Raw genomic sequence first — 16,837 nt, 5'->3', positions numbered from 1 at the left:
ATAAAGCCTGAATTGTTCCTTTTTTCTGATAATACATCAAGGATAGCACCAGACTTTGAAAGATACCTTAGCCTAAAAGTATGACTAATTTGTGAAATTCAGACATTATACCAACCTGGGAAGGTAGATACTTTTGGACAAAGGACATTTTGTTATCTCTTAAAAACAAGCAAGTAGGCAGTTGCTTATTCTACTTACCTGAAGAACATGTGATAGTCAATTAATCTAATCCAATTCAACTTTTATTAACTTTGTCTTTCCTTTATGCAAAGCACCATGCTAATGGTGACAGTGGCCCTGGCCCCAATCTAAGAGAAATATAGCATGTATACAAACAGGTAAAATGTGAGGAGGAATATAATGGGAATAGGTAGGAAGGAATTAGAGAATTTTTGAAGAAGAGGGTAATATTTAAGTTGCTCTATCCACTGTAACACATAGCTTTTCATCAGGTAGAAGTAAAGAGGAAATGCTTTCCTGATATGGATAAGTTGCACTGAACATACATTGGTTAGAAAAGGTAGGATGAATTTAGGATTTAGAAATGTTTGTAGCAACCCTGTTTGTAGTGGCTAGAAACTGGAAAATGAATGGATGCCCATCAATTGGAGAATGGCTGGGTAAATTGTGGTATATGAATGTTATGGAATATTATTGTTCTGTAAGAAATGACCAGCAGGATGAATACAGAGAGGACTGGCGAGACTTACATGAACTGATGCTAAGTGAAATGAGCAGAACCAGGAGATCATTATACACTTCGACAACGATATTGTATGAGGACATATTTTGATGGAAGTGGATTTCTTTGACAAAGAGACCTGAGTTTCAATTGATAAATGACGGACAAAAGCAGCTACACCCCAAGAAAGAACACTGGGAAACGAATGTGAACTATCTGCATTTTTGTTTTTCTTCCCGGGTTATTTATACCTTCTGAATCCAATTCTCCCTATGCAACAAGAGAACTGTTCGGTTCTGCAAACATATATTGTATCTAGGATATACTGCAACATATCCAACATATAAAGGACTGCTTGCCATCTAGGGGAGGGGGCGGAGGGAGGGAGGGAGGGAAAAAAAATCGGAACAGAAACGAGTGTCAATATAAAGTAATTATTAAATAAAAATTAAATTTAAAAATAAAATAAAATAAAAAGAATTTAGGATGTAGTTATTAGTTCATTTTGGCTAGAAAATAATGTATGAGGGGAATGGTATGAAATCAGGCCATGAAGGAAAATTAGAACCAAATGGAGAAGTGACACAGTGAGACCAGTAATTTTACAAGACATAGGCAGCTTAGTGGTACAATGGATAGAGTTCAGGGCCTGGAATAAGGAAGATCTGAGCTCAAATATGATTTCAGACATTATCTTTGTAACCTTGAGCAAACAGCTTAATTCTATTTGCTGCAATTTCCTTACTTGCAAAATGAGCTAGAGTAGGAAATGGTGATATCTTTGCCAAGAAAACCCCAAGTAGGACCCCAAAGAGTCAGACACAAGTGAAAATAACTGAACAACAACAATATTAACAATAACAGTTTGGCAAACATGAAAGAATTTTTTTTAAACCTGATTCTAATAGTTGATACAGGGAGAATTGGTGATGAGTCCTGGGATTATGTTATGGTGACAGGGATGAAAAGGAGGACATACAAATGATTCTGTGTGTTAAAATTAATAGGACAGTAGATATGGCAAGTGAGATGAAAGAAAGAGTAGAAGATGACGACAAATTAAATCTAGATGTCTGCAAGGATGATGGTGATGTCATAAAAGAAAATAGGACACTGAAAGGAGAGGCAGTTATTAAAAGATCAAAAATTTAGAACTTAGAATTAGAAGAGCCTTCATAAACCAGCTTGTTCAAATCCATCAATAATCAGAATCAGGAAACTGAGGCCCAGAGATATTTGGCACCTTGCTTGAGATTAACACAGGAAGCATGTGGCACATTTGGGATTGAAACTACAAATTCAGCACTCTTAAAATACATATCAAACATATGCAGCAAAATAATCCTTACATAATATTCCTTGATCATACAATTGGATTTAATAGAAGAAATGACTTGTCACAGGACCCAAAGTCAGATTTTATCAACCAAAGTCCAAAGTTATTCCACTTTACAATGTCTTAATTTTCCTTAATGAAAAACATTTTAGGTTATTTGAATAAACTTAATATCATGGTGAACTAAACCACCAGGATAGAAATAATAAATTAGAAAATATGTTTAAAGAGGTTGTTTGTACATATTTACTTGAGAACAATTGCTAAGAAAATGATAGGCCAAATATATTTTGTCTTGAATTGAAACAGTTCAATTTTCTATTCCTGATTGTGAGTTTCTCCTGCTGGTTGCTATGCCAGTCAAGTTAAGGTGTATAAAGAAAATCTCAATGAGAAAATAATACCATTGTAGTATTTAAAATAGGAGTTAGAAAAAGTAAAGCTGAGGCAGAATCAATTTGCCTTCACAGCCTCTAACAATATTGTATAATGGTGTTTTCAATAGTAACAAAGCATTTCTATATGTCTAGTAAAGGTGAGTTAAAGGGTTGTAAGAGGGAATAATTTAAAAGGAAAAATGGAAAATTATTCCTTCTACCAAAACAATATTTCTCTGAAGTGCCTGTTAAGTGTCAAGCCAAAATTCCCTGGGTAATAAAATATTGTAAGAATAGAAATGCTCCCCAATTTTAGTTAAGTATGAGAGTCATAACTTTACTTCATTTTGGTCAGACGGTAGTTGGATTGTCTGGTTTAGCTCTCGATACCATCTAGAATATGTCCAGAAAGGAGTAAACTCCACAGCAAATGGTCCTGGAATCAAATATTTCAAAGATCATTTGCAAGAAATGGGGATATTTAGCCTTAAAAAAGTCTTATATGGACTATTTTTAAGTATCTGAAAGTCTTTCAAGAGGAATTAGATCTTTTCTATTTTTACCACATAGAAGATATGAAGCTAAGAGGAAGAAAATTTCTGATCAATAAAGAAAAAAAAAGAACCCAAACTTCCCAAAAGCTAAACTATCCCAAAGAAGAATGCTTTTAGTTATACAGAGTACCTTTTCACACAAAGCCTTCAAGTAAAAAGTGAATAATAATAATAATAAGAAGAAGAACATTTTTATTCAGTGACATGCTGGCCCTTTGAAGGGTGAGAGAGAAAAGACAAAGAGAAAGAGAGAGAGAATTATCACTTAACCTTAATTTGTCTTAGTTTCTTCAACTGTTAAATGGGAATAATATCAATCTCTATTTTCCACTATGAAGATCAAATGTGACATCTGTAAAGTACTTAGCACAGTGCCTGGCACATAATACGTATTTTAATAAATGCTTATTCCCCTTTTCCCTTCCCCTATGAAAAGAAATTTAAGATTCTTCTTGCAGATTATTTTTCTATTCATTCATCCATGTTTTACTACTTTACCAGGCTTACCTAATACCGTGTTTTTCACAAGGAAAACTATTACTACAATAATTCAAATATTTAAATATTTAATGGCCTTTAAGGCAACTTTAAAGCAAGGTGTAGTGGATAGAGAATCAGGTGTAGAGTCAGAAGGGCCTGAGTTGAAATCCAACCTCAGACACTTATGAGCTGTGAGACCCTGCGCAAGTCACTTAATCCAGTTGTCCTCAGTTTGCCCATCTGCAAACTGAGTCAGGGAAGAAGTTTGTCAAGAAAATCCCAAATGGGATCTTGAAGAGTTGGACACAATTCAAACGACTGAATGATAACCACAGAGGCACATATGGGATATTTTACATCATTAGTGTTTTTCTCTGGGTATTTACTTGGGCCATCAGGAGTCTGCCAATAGATAGTAGGCAGTAAAGTATGTCACTTCTTCCTGGGCTCTATTAGGATACTTGAAAAGACAATGTCCAGCTACTGACAAAGAAAATTTACTGCAACTATAGGCTTGTTGTTGTTTGTTCTTCATTCTCCAAGAGGACCAGACATCGGGGAGCAGACGCGGTGACAGGCAAGTGAATTGGATTTAGGTGAGGGAAGGCTGGGCAAGGTCTCTTGCCTTACCTCCCCAGAGCCATCTGGATCCAATGGCCAGACAAAGATCAGGATGACTGGTGATGGGCACAGTCAGACTTGAACTACAAAGCAGGACCACAATCAAGTGAATTGGTCATAAGTCATAAGAACTCTTTAGAACTCCTCCCAGCTCATAAAATAGTAGCCATTCATAACCTACAGAAAGCAGAGGGCTTGATTTAAGGGATAGCATCTAAAATCAAATGACCCAGCTTGTACTCCCAGCTCTACCACACTCTTACCATCCAACTGGGATAGTAATGGCACCTGCCAATGGCACGCTAAAAGGATCAAATGAGATAAAATATTAATTTTTAAAACAAAGTTCTACTTAATTGAAATTTATTATTAGTTATTCAAATTTATTTTAATCTTAGGTCTCTCAAAGAAATGAGGATGATAAAATTTGTACTGCCTACTATATAACATTATTCTGAGGATCAATTGGAAAATTTCATTAAAAAAGACTGAATATATAAAGCACTTGGTAAACTTTAAGACATTTTATAACACACACACACACACACACACACACACAAAATTGTTCTTGAAATTTACTACAGTATTTCTCTACTGCTTCCTGATGATCCTGGTGATGCTTCCAGGTGCTCTAGATTCTCAAAGGCTGTAACTCTGCATTCAAAGATCCACTTAAGTTTACAGAGGTTCCTCCCCATAAAGTTGTCCACAGAGAGACATTTTTTCCCCTCATCTTAATCCATCCTCAAAAATTATATAGTGATGAGACATATTGCTCTGACATTGGCAGTGTCAGAATTCCACCAACTCTAGAAATCTTTCTGCTATATTTTTCTACCTTCTTAAGACATTCAACAATAGATTTTTTTTATATAAATTTTATTTTATTTAATAATAACTTCGCATTGACAGAATCCATGCCAGGATAATTTCTACACGACATTATCCCTTGCAATCACTTATGTCTCGCTTTTTCCCCTCCCTCCCTCCTCCCCCCCCCCAGGATGGCAAGCAGTCCTATACATGCTAAACATGTTGCAGTATATCCTAGATACAATACATATTTGCAGAACCGAACAGTTCTCTTGTTGCACAGGGAGAATTGGATTCAGAAGGCAAAAATAACTCGGGAAGAAAATCAAAAATGCAAATAGTTCACATTCATTTCCCAGTATTCCTTCTTTGGGTGTAGCTGTTTCTGTCCATCATTTCTCCAATGAAACTCAGTTAAGTCTCTTTGTCAGAGAAATCCACTTCCATCAGAATACATCCTCATACAATATCGTTGTCAAAGTGTATAATGATCTCCTGGTTCTGCTCATCTCACTTAGCATCAGTCCATGTAGGTCTCTCCAAGCCTCTCTGTATTCATCCTGCTGGTCATTCCTTACAGAGCAATAATATTCCATAACATTCATATACCACAATTTACCCAGCCATTCTCCAATTGATGGGCATCCATTCATTTTCCAGTTTCTAGCCACTACAAACAGGGCTGCTACAAACATTTTGGCACATACAGGTCCCCTTCCCTTTTTTAGTATCTCTTTGGGGTATAAGCCCAATAGAAACACTGCTGGATCAAAGGGTATGCACATCAACAATAGATTTTAAGATATTTTGACCAATTGCATTTTTTATTCAATAATAAAATTTTTTTTATTATTTTGCTTCTGCTTCTGTCTCTCTTCATCTCGGCTTCTCTGTGTCTCTCTCTCCTTTTAAAACTTAGTTATTTAATAATATGTTCCACCCATGGCATTTCATGACTTGTTTTCTATTCTCCTTATTCCTTCTTTCTGGAGCCATAGAAGCTTTGGGAATTTCATTTTATTTTCTGGGAACAATGCTGAAAGGATTCTCTTCCATTTTAAAGATCTTTTTTCTTATCCTGAGCTTTATTGCTTTTTGTTTAAGGCACATCCATGTCGAAACGTTAGAGGGCACCAATTCCTTCTTTTTGAACTTTATTTCAAAGCTGAGCATGGGGGTGGGAAACATTGCCCTCAAAATCAATCCCTCCTTCAATCCATTTCCCTATCTCAATTAGCAATAGCTCCACAAACATAAAATAAAGTTTCTCCTTGAACTTGATGATGTGAGACCTTGTGATACAATTCTGAATATAAATCAAGGAATTTCAATAGAGAATGAATAATAATATAAGGAAGTATTCTTTCTCCTTTTGGGAACTTTTTTTTCCTTTAAGAAAGACATGTAAGCCTTAGGAAATCAATTTTATAAGTTGCTAAGGAAAAAAAATCTCCTTGTGGACAATCAATCTTCCAGTTATGGGTTCCTTAAACGTAGGTAGTTTGATCTGTCAGACAACACTTCATCACTGGTTGCAGTACTAGACGTATTTCTATAGTGGTATCCAATCAAAGTATAATCACTGGGAGCACAGGTTCATCTCTTTTCCACAATGAACCACTACATGAAGATATTAATAAAAAATTGTTTTATATATAATATGTGAATAGGAGTTATCATGATTTTCTGGCAACATCAAATCAACAAAATATTATATTAGGCCTTCTGTGTCTACTATAATAGCTTACAATGAGGACTATAACATTAAGCCTCTGTTTCATAATTCCCTAGCATCCATAACTCCATAGAATTTCACTGATTCATTTAACAAACAATAATTTATTGCATCCAGTTATTGTCTGTCCTTCGTTCTCAAAGAGGACCATGACATCAGGGAGGGGATGCCATGACGTGCAAGTGAATTGGATTTAAGTGAGGGAGGGCTGTGCAAGGTTAACTGCCTCACTTTCCTCTCCAGAGCCAGATATAGATCAGGACAACTGGAGATGGCTCTCACTGTGTTCAGTACTGAGCTAAGCATTGTGAAGAATGCAAAGGATTAAAGATTGCCTTCGAAGGACCCACAAAGAGGGAGCTACAGACCAATAAGGCAAAATTTCCAACCAATTTCAGCTATCCGAAAAATGAAAATTCCCTGATGTGTTCTGAGTTAGTTCCCTACACTGTGAAATTCTTGATGTGAAATTATCAAGAAAAAGTTGGAGGACAAGCTGTAAAATACATTCCAGAGCAATCTTTTCAAGAATCTCCAAATTAGACTATATGGCCTCTGGGGTCTCTTCTAGCTGAGAAGTCAAATGAGAGGCAACATGGTACAGTGGATAAGTAGGCTGATTCTAGAGAAAGGAAGACCCCAGTAAATTATGTTTTCAACACTTACTAGCTGAGGCCAAAGCATGGAATTACTCTCTGCCTTAGTCGCCTCAGAGGAAATGAGGCAGATAGGTGGACAAGTGCATAGAACATTTTGGGTCTGCAATCTGGAAGAGCCACCCAGGCACTCCCTAGTAATGTGCCCTGGACAAGCCTCTATTTATATCAGTTTTATTTGCTATAAAAAGGGGATTTTATAAAAATAGCACCTACTTTCAAAGATTGTTGAGAGGATCAAAAGAGATAATATTTGTAAAGTGTCTAGCATTTGTACCTATTTTACAGTAAGCACTAGATAAACAGTTTCTTCTTCCCTTCTTCCTCACCTGTAAAATGGGATCAATATATTATGCATCATATGTAGTCTACAAATGACAATTATATTTCTATATATATATAATATTTAGCAACAACTATATTTCTATATATGATGCATATTTAGTAACAATTATGTTTCTATATGATGCACAATATAACATATTTCTATATATTATGTATAATATATCATAACAATTATATTTCTATATATAGTAATACAGATACATAATAAAAAATCATTCCTTTCAATTCTTGTGCATTTTTAATATATTTTTAATAATGTGTTTTAATACAAAAAGTTAAGAACCTCTCTTTGAAATTGAGTCAATATTAACACATAATTATGACAGATTTCTATATATGATGCATTATAGAATATTTTTATGTTCTATATATTATGCATCTTATAGACATAATTATATTTCAACTATATCGAAATACAATAATCAAAATCATAAAAAACAAATTCATAACTCCATGTTAAGGATCCTTAATTTAGATTTTCTTTAAAATATAACTTTCAAGTGGATGTAAATTATAGAAAGCTTCAGCTAAAAAGAAGTGCTGATTTACACATGTAGCAACCAAAAATAGAGATACTAATAATCATTTTGCAATTGTATAAAATGAGGTCAACTTATCTTACTAAATAAGTAAATCAGTAAAGCTGAGGGCTTATAACTCATAAGGGCTCAATCATACTCAGATTCCTATCTTGTATGATATGCAGTAGTTAATACAGATTGGTGTTCATTAAGGTTATTTGAATCATGCAATGACGAGTGGAGTTCTAATTCTAGCCTTCTTCACTTATGCCTCCATCTGCCTACACTATTTACAAAAGTTCTGGGACATCAGCAAAAACTGTTGCAGTACCATAATCACCACATTCATAGAATGCTGAGGGAGGGGTAGTGGGGAGAAAGACTGAGAGAAACAGAGACTGAGAGAAACAGAGAAACAGAGAAGCAGAGGTTGCCTCCTTTGAGGATTTAATTGCATACATTCACAAGTACATGAGCAGACAGAGACATGCAAGGAAACCATGTGTGACAGACATAATATATAACTATTGTCAGGTTGCTAGCCACTCTAGGGTACATGTGTGTCTTACTGTGTCTCGGTGTATTGTACAAGCCTTCTATGTAAATTCCAAAACTGATCTCAATTCTTGTATGGAAAGGGGGGGAGGGGAGAATAATAAAACAACCTTGAAGATAAAGTAAGAAATTAAATGTTGTCCGATGACATTTGTCAGCCCAGAAAGTTGAAAGCTATCATTAGCCCTTCTCCTTATTCTATCTATGATGAATAGCAGTAATCTACAAGGGACCCAGTTCTAGGCCTGCATATTTATTACATTCCCCACCTTTTTTACTTGTCCAAAATTTGATTTCCTTTAGACCTTGTCGTATTTCATCACAAGATACTAGATCTAGTGTGGGATGGAACCTCAAATGCCATCAATTACCAACTCCATCTTTTTACAGATGAGGAAACTTAGACCTAAGGATATCTTACCCAAGGTCACAAAAGAAATATAATAATGTTAGCTAATCCTCAGGCATTTGAAAAACTGCAAGAAATCAAGTGAAACAGTAAAATACTAATAAGGTAATAGATATATTTTTCAGAATCTGCTCTTAAATTTGTTGGGGTAAACTACTCTTCCATAGTCAAATAAATACTTAGGTTCATGGGTGTAAATATAGAATCCATAGATCAATAGTATTTCAAAACTAGAAGGGACTAAGAAGATAATTTGACCCAACACACTCATTTTACAGATGAGTAAAGTGAGGCCCAGAGGGAGAAAGTAAATTGCTCACTAGGGTTACTCAACTGGTTAAGGGAAGACTTGGGATTAGAAATCAAGCATCCTAGTTCTTAAAACAAGTATCTTTTCCATTGTCCTAAAATGCCTCAAATATATAGCATTGTTGGACTGTTTCAACCAATTTAACAGACTTTTCAGCAATGATAGATCTTGTGATCACCATCAAGACCTTGAAAGTAGCATAAAGCCTTAGGAGTCACACTACTTTCAGTAACACCTCTGAAAAAATTTCTTAAAGTAACTCTAGGTACTGATTAGCTTTCCTTGGAACTCTGTTAAGAAGGAACCCTGATCCTGTTCCATCTGGTGACTAATCTGTTCCTTTCCTCAAGTTTTCAAGTTAGATATTCTGTGCCTTCATAGAGCTTCCATGCAATTTCCATGTTTCAACAAAGATGAATTTCTCTTGTGAACATGTTTATCTGTATGTCTACACAGATCTAGAAGTGTCTTCTTAAATTACCAGGGCTAAAAGGCTATTAATGTGAATTGGTCTCATATATTGGTCTCCACCAATGTTTTTAGGTAAGGCTTGCCATTCTGAAACTTCACATCTAATTATTACTGGATGGAGAGAAATAGATATAGGTAAAAAAATCATCAGAGTTAAATTTTAAATTATATTTGTTATTTGGAATGCCAGTTGACAATACGTTTATCTTATACTTCAAAAAATATTAAAATGACTCCTTAGGACATATAATTTTAAAAATATTTGCTTAATATTAATTTTGATTTAGGATGAAAGTAAAATGTGTTCTTTTTTAAGTTTTCCAACAGATTTAACTTTTATTAATTCCCACATTACTACTCTACAATCATGCACAATGGTTCAGGAATCATAATGACAAGAGTCAAGGGGCCTAGGGCATTAGCTACATCATCAAAGATAGTATCTGAGCCATAAAAAAGATAATCAAATTCATACAAACCTGGGAGAAGAAGCTTGACTGACCCCCTTCCCTCTTCTCTGTTCTCCTTCCATTGGACCTCCAATAACACTCAAATTGGCTAGTTCTCCAACACAAAATCTATCATCCACTGACTACCCTCCATAAATTAGGGATTGGGATGAGGAAGAGGGCTTAAACTCAAGAATAAATAGACTATTTCCTTCTTTCCACCATAGGGGCAAGGGTATTCCTTGTAAATAATATGGATACATTAGACTTTATCATCCTTGTCCTTGGCTCACTCTTCTCCAAAACAGAATTTGAAATTGAAGCTCATAACCACTATGAGATACAATCCAGACCTGGCCTAATTGCTCAAAAATTCCCATTATAGATGGCACCAGGAGTTTTTCCCACCATGGTCTAGGGATAAGCAAAAATGGGGAATCCCTATGTTAGGAACAACAGCAAAAATGGTATTCCGGAAGGCACTTGACTTCTGAAATACAAACCTAATCCTAATTCCAGTATACTAGGGAGAGTGTGATGGATGAGATACCTCCTGTCTCTTTCCCTACAACCATAGCAACTAAGAAAGCTGGATGGTGAAGCTCAGACTAGATTTGATGCTGGTCTGAGCTGGGGCTGGGAGGAGAAAGAACCCTCTTGTACTGGGTCTATATGGAGCTCTGTCAAGATAGTAGGATGAGGCGGATGGGATGGAAAGTAAGCTTGGATTACAGGAAGGTAATGGAAATGATCATTCAGAAGGACACAGAAGAGATTAGGTCTGATGCCCTGGGCAGAAGCATGACTGGAGGGTGAGGTTGGGGACCTAGATTTTCTTTGCTGAGGTTCCAGAAGTTCAAAGGCCTGACAGACTCAGTCCATATGCTCTGTCTTCCCCCAAAGTCTTGTCTCTTGGGCCTAGGATGGCTCATAGCGGTTTGCAGCTGTTCCTGCAACAGAGCACAGCTGTCTAACAGGGCCTTCTTCAGCTAGTGAGAGAAATGGGCAGCATTGAGCTGGGCAGAGCTTTGCGGGCAGAGATCACAAAGTCCCTGTGCTCAGCCATGGGGCTGCAGCAGGGACCAATGGCCACAGACATATAATGTTGTCAGCCTGGGCAGGGACCTGGCTGGAAGAAAGATCAGTGTGCACTGCAATGACATGAAGATCTCAGGGATGCTCAGTAGATCCTGGATGGCCCAGGTTTCTCCTGCAATAGCTTTGTCAGTGTAGGGTTTGAGTATCATCCCACCGCCTTCATCAGCGGTTCTAGCTTCACTTGCTCCGAGTCATTTGCAGCTTTGACAAAGTTGAAGGAACCAACAGAGTTGGAACTGGCGGTGTTGGTGCAGCCCAAATGGGACTTCAGAGCCCCTCTTATAGGAGGAATAGTTTGGGCCCCAGATTCTGAAATCGACAACTGTGGACCACCAGGATGGAACCATGCAGGCTCATCTTCTCTGACTTGGGGAAATTCTTCCCAACGTGGGGGGCACGGCACTGTGAGGTCGAGGTTCTGCTCTGTGGTGCTGAGATTCTGCTTGGCCCTCCCAATCTCAGGGGTGAACTGAAGCACAGCTTCTTGGACAGGCATCCTGGTGGGTGACCACACGAGCTCCCATTGCTTTGAGAAATCTACAATGCAGTCCTGGAGCACCAAGACGGGTGTGTGTATGTGTGTGTGTGTGTGTGTGTGTGTGTGTGTGTGTTTGTAGGGAACTCTGCAGGAGTGTGCTCATATTCAAGGCCACAGGAGCCATCTTCTGCAGCTTTTATCATTAATTAATGCAGCCTCTGGTGGGCCACCTGGCTCTTGTGGATATCCTCCAAGACCCTTAGTATGGGCATAGAGAAACTCTTCTGTTTTCTTCCATACCAAATATACAAAGTCTTATTTTGTTGATGGACAAGGTGTTGCAAAGATTGGTGTTGAGAGTGCCATTGGGCTCTTGTTGGTCTAAAGGGATGAGTTCCAAATCTTCTCCAGTTGTGTGAGAATCTGGTCTGTGATTAGGGGTGTCCCGTCACTGAGTTATCTGTCCAACTCAAAACTGCACAACGTTGACATGTACAGCTGTAGTTAATGACCAAATCCTGCTTGGGCCTGGGATTCTGCAGGAAGAGAGGATCTGGTAACACTGGTTCACACCCAGTGGCTTTCTTCCAGGACATTCCACTGGCCAAGTCTCACAGTCAATCCCGTGATTGACTGTCTTGAAATCCAAAGTTCCTTCTATGGTTTGGTTGCAAACTGAAGCTGACTCTGGGAACCCACAAAGTCTTGTTTGGGGAGCACCAGGCCTGGACTAGAATAAATCACCATAGGATGTCTGTACTGGAGGTGGATGATCTTTAGCCACCAGATAGTCAATTGTGTATATTTCTGGCTCTTCTGTAGTGGTCCTTTTACAACTCTTGAGCCCCAGAACTCACCTACTAGCTTTTTTTGTGTTTTTCCATTCTTCTTCACTCACAATGGGCCGCAGTTTCTGAAAGTAATGACACAGGGTCTGCTGCAGGAAGGCCAAAGGCAGAGAGCTCTACATGCTTGAAATCCTCCTGGAACCTTCCTCAAGGAGACTCCTTTGAAGCTCAAGGCCTGTATTACCAAAAGACCAGCATCTTGGTAACCCTGGACTGCCCACCACCTGTCTGAGGCAGACCAATGTACCAGAGCCTCCAATAGATTTCACAGCTGCTTTACCTCTTTGCCCACACACTTTGCCCCCTTTTGCCACCTTGATCCAGAGTCAGAGGGCTGCAGGTCACTGAGCCACTCTGGCCAAAGCACCTGCAGCATCTGTTACCCTGCAGCCGAGCGCCCAGGCAGGGGAGTCGATCCCATCCCCAGCTTGAGCCTGAAGCCCAGTGAGAAAGAGGGACAGGGGGCAGGTGCTAGGTGATGGGACAGAGGTGGAAAGGGCAGCTGGAGAAACTGGCCCAGACCCTGGAATAGAATGTCTTCTTTTAACAGACAGCTGGTATATATTTCTTTTGGAAGAAGCCTGAAAAATTATTTTGTTAAATGTCTGACTGATTCATTATAGGAAAAAAAACTTGACATTTAAAAAGAAGGCAAAGTATTTCCGTAGTCTTTCTAGAACATGCTCTATTTCTAAAAGGGATCTCAGAAATGGTTAATGATTAGCATTCTTTCTTATTCTGTTATTAGAATAAAACTGCACATTGTGAAAATATAAAAATTATTAATATTTAGTTTTTGGATGTACTATAATGATAGCACTATAATGATAGACATTTAGATATCTCTAAAGATAGAGATTCTTATCCTATCTATGTGTTTATCATGTACCCTCTTTCAGCAGTGTGATAAAATCTATACATTCCTTCTCAGTATGCCATTTATTGCTCATGTTGATAAAGAAAATGCTAAATTTCAGTTAGTGAAAATAAGGATGGGATATTTTTCCACCCAAACTCATAGACCTTTGAAATAAGTCTATGGATCTTGGATTAAGAACTCCTTGTCAAAAGCTATATACTTTCAACATACTTCAATACTCATGACAAAATTTGAGTCCTTTCTCCACAAACACTTCCTTGACCATTTCATTCACATCTATTCTTTCTGAATTCCTATGTCACTGTTCTATCTATTTAATCCTTTGTCACCTTATTTAGTTTCTTATGTCTTCAACTAGATGATCAGCTAGAATGACTATGTGCCACATTATTCTGTAGATCTCCCCCTTCCCCTTTATATCTATTATACAATAGATGTTTAAAAATAACTTAGAACATTCCAAAAACTCTTTGGTAATACATTGGGACAGAAGTCATGATCTCTCTTTTAAGATAAAGAAACAGAAATTCAGTGAAAGTAAGTAATTTTTTTCAATACCACAGACCTAGTAATCAGAGCAAGTGTTAGAATTGGTCCTCTTGGACTCAAACTTCTTATTTTCTCAGTATAACTTCATTTTAAGATTGATCTCTTATATAGGCAAATCATGATGAAGTTTCAAACCAATTTAGGGCAATATATTTTGGGGAGTATTTTACTGGTGAACCTTCTCCTGAGGTCAGATCACCTGATGATAATTCACATTTATATCATACTTTTAGGTTTACAAACTACTTTCTTCATAGGCAATAGGTAATACAGGTATCCTCATTTATCCATGTTTTGCATATTAATAGTTAGTAGGTCTATAAGAATTTCTGGAGTACTTTCTATGTGCTAAGCCCTGGGGATAAAACAATAACTACAACAAAGTGAAAGATAATCCCTGTTCTTAAGAAGCTCACAGTCTATGATATTGTGATATGTTTTGCATGACTAAACAAACATACTGTCTCAGGGAGTAAAAGGTGAGGGAGAGAGAAAATTTGGGACTCAAAAAAAATGTTAATTGTTTTTACATGTAATGGGAGTAAAAAATTAAAACAAAAAAGGTTACAGTCTAACAAGGAAAGCAATATGCAGGCAATAATATATAATGTGTACACACACACACACACACACACACACACACACACACTAACTATAAATTGGAGAAAATAGAGAAGATACCAGAATGACCAGGATTGGGAACTTTCGGACATCATTTTAAGCTTTCCAAAGTACTTTACATATGTTACCTCTTTTGATCTTTACCAGTTACACCATAAGTACTAGACTTGCTCCCATTTAACTGAAGAGGAACTGACGATGAAAGAGGTTAAGTGACTAGTCCAGAATTCCATGATTAGTGTCAGAGATGGGATTAGAGTTCAGGAATTCCTGTCTCTAAATCCAATATTCTAATCATTTCATTACTAGTGCCTCCAGCACATGAGGAAACTGAGATAAGATTATTTGCCAATGCTTACAAACCAGTGAAGTAAGAAAGTCAAAACTCAAGCCTAGGTTATTCTGGCTCCAAATTAGGTGCTTTTTCCATGTAGGTTTTTTTCTTTGCTTTCTGACCCTTCTTTCTTCAAAGAGAAATTACAGCCCTAACTTAATCCTATCTTAATCTGAAGAAATACAAGTCACTGCCTTCTAGGACATTGAAAAGGACTCACTAAGCAGATGATGATGATGATGATGATGGTGATGGAGAAAGGAGTACTCTTTTCCTGGGGAGAAACTTTCACTGCCATCCTTGACTGTCCTCCGAGAAATCACGGGGCTTCCTTTTCTTTGCAACCTTCAGAATTCCCTTTTGATGTCCCAAGCTTGGTAGAATCAATGACTTGCCAGGAGACTTCCCCTATAAATCTATTGGAGTGGGCTGCCCTTAATTGGAGGCCACTGTATGGCCTCCTGAAGGAGGAGGAAGAAAGGGACAAGGTAAGTGGAATCGGAGCTAAACTACTTAGATAATTCTTTGCTTCTTATGCCACTGTCTGAAAGTTGGCCTCCACCTTTTGGCACTGACAACTAATTAGGCAGTAAATTTTTCAAGCTTTAGGGTCATAAAGGGAATTTAATATAAGTACTGTATAATTAAAGTTTCAAGCTGTACAGGCAGCTAACTTGATATCCCCTTTTATGCACAGAAGGAATGGAATTCATGGAATAAACAGATGTACTTTAATGCTTGCTACAGCTTAAGGCTTACTCTTCTCTTACTGCTATACTCATGAAAAGATTTTTTTTCTTATTCTCAAATCGCTCTTGAGAGTGTATTAAATGAAATAATGGGTAGTTAAGTGCATCAAAAGTATCTATGTTTAGATCACTTTGGTTTAATACAGGGTCTACCCCTGGAGGAAGAGAGATGGCATTTTATATAAAATACTATGGAAGAAATGCATCCAGAAAGAGAAGAGAGAAAAAGATCCATTTCTTGGTTCTTTTCAAGAATACTGCTGATTGACTGATAGACAGATAAAGAGACAGACATAGATATGTAGATATACATACATATATACATGTGTCTATGTATGTATGTGTATTTACTATGAAGTGAGAAATATTATGAAGAACTCTACCAGATTTGTACTTATGATAAAAATAAGGGAAAACAGCATAAACTATATAAAATAGTTATTTAGGAGGAAATTATAAAAATCTTGAAGTTAAGGTACATTTAACCAAAAATTAAAGATATTTTCCCCAAGACAAATTTTAATGACCTATTGGTATAATGTTTTTCCTCAATAGAAAATATTGTTTGCTTTTCTCAAAATAGAATATAATTCTTAATTGAAAGTTTTAAAGACAGCTCACTCCTATGTTCTGTTACTATAATTAGGTGAACCTATGTATTCTCATTGATAGACTCTGTCTTTTTCCAAAGAACCAAAGTGGTTCTAGTTCCACAACTGAGAATAAAACTTTTTAAACTTTTTCTATTGTGCCTCCTTTTCTCCTCAGAAAATTTTACATGATGCCAGGTATACAGGTATATAAAATAGGTATGCAAATCAAACATTTACTGATAACAAGTCATAATTTCATATGTCCCACATTTAGTTATGAGACCCTCTATGAGGTGGTGAACCATAGTTTAGGAAACTAGGTAAAGACATCAGGATATTCAAATGATGTAAGGTGCTACATTACGGTAGCAGT

At 37.0% G+C, this 16,837-nt stretch overlaps 1 protein-coding gene across 7 annotated transcripts in view; it reads right to left on the bottom strand.

Annotated features, from left to right (window-relative positions):
- PAK5 (p21 (RAC1) activated kinase 5) overlaps window positions 1-16,837 on the bottom strand; it is a 455,979-nt gene that overhangs the window by 123,097 nt on the left and 316,045 nt on the right. The gene's annotated exons all lie outside the window — the stretch shown is intronic.

Source organism: Antechinus flavipes, chromosome 2 (genome assembly GCF_016432865.1).
Source record: "Antechinus flavipes isolate AdamAnt ecotype Samford, QLD, Australia chromosome 2, AdamAnt_v2, whole genome shotgun sequence".
Lineage (NCBI taxonomy): Eukaryota > Metazoa > Chordata > Mammalia > Dasyuromorphia > Dasyuridae > Antechinus > Antechinus flavipes.
Note: the sequence above shows the minus strand (reverse complement) of the source record. Positions and strands in the feature narration are given on the sequence as shown.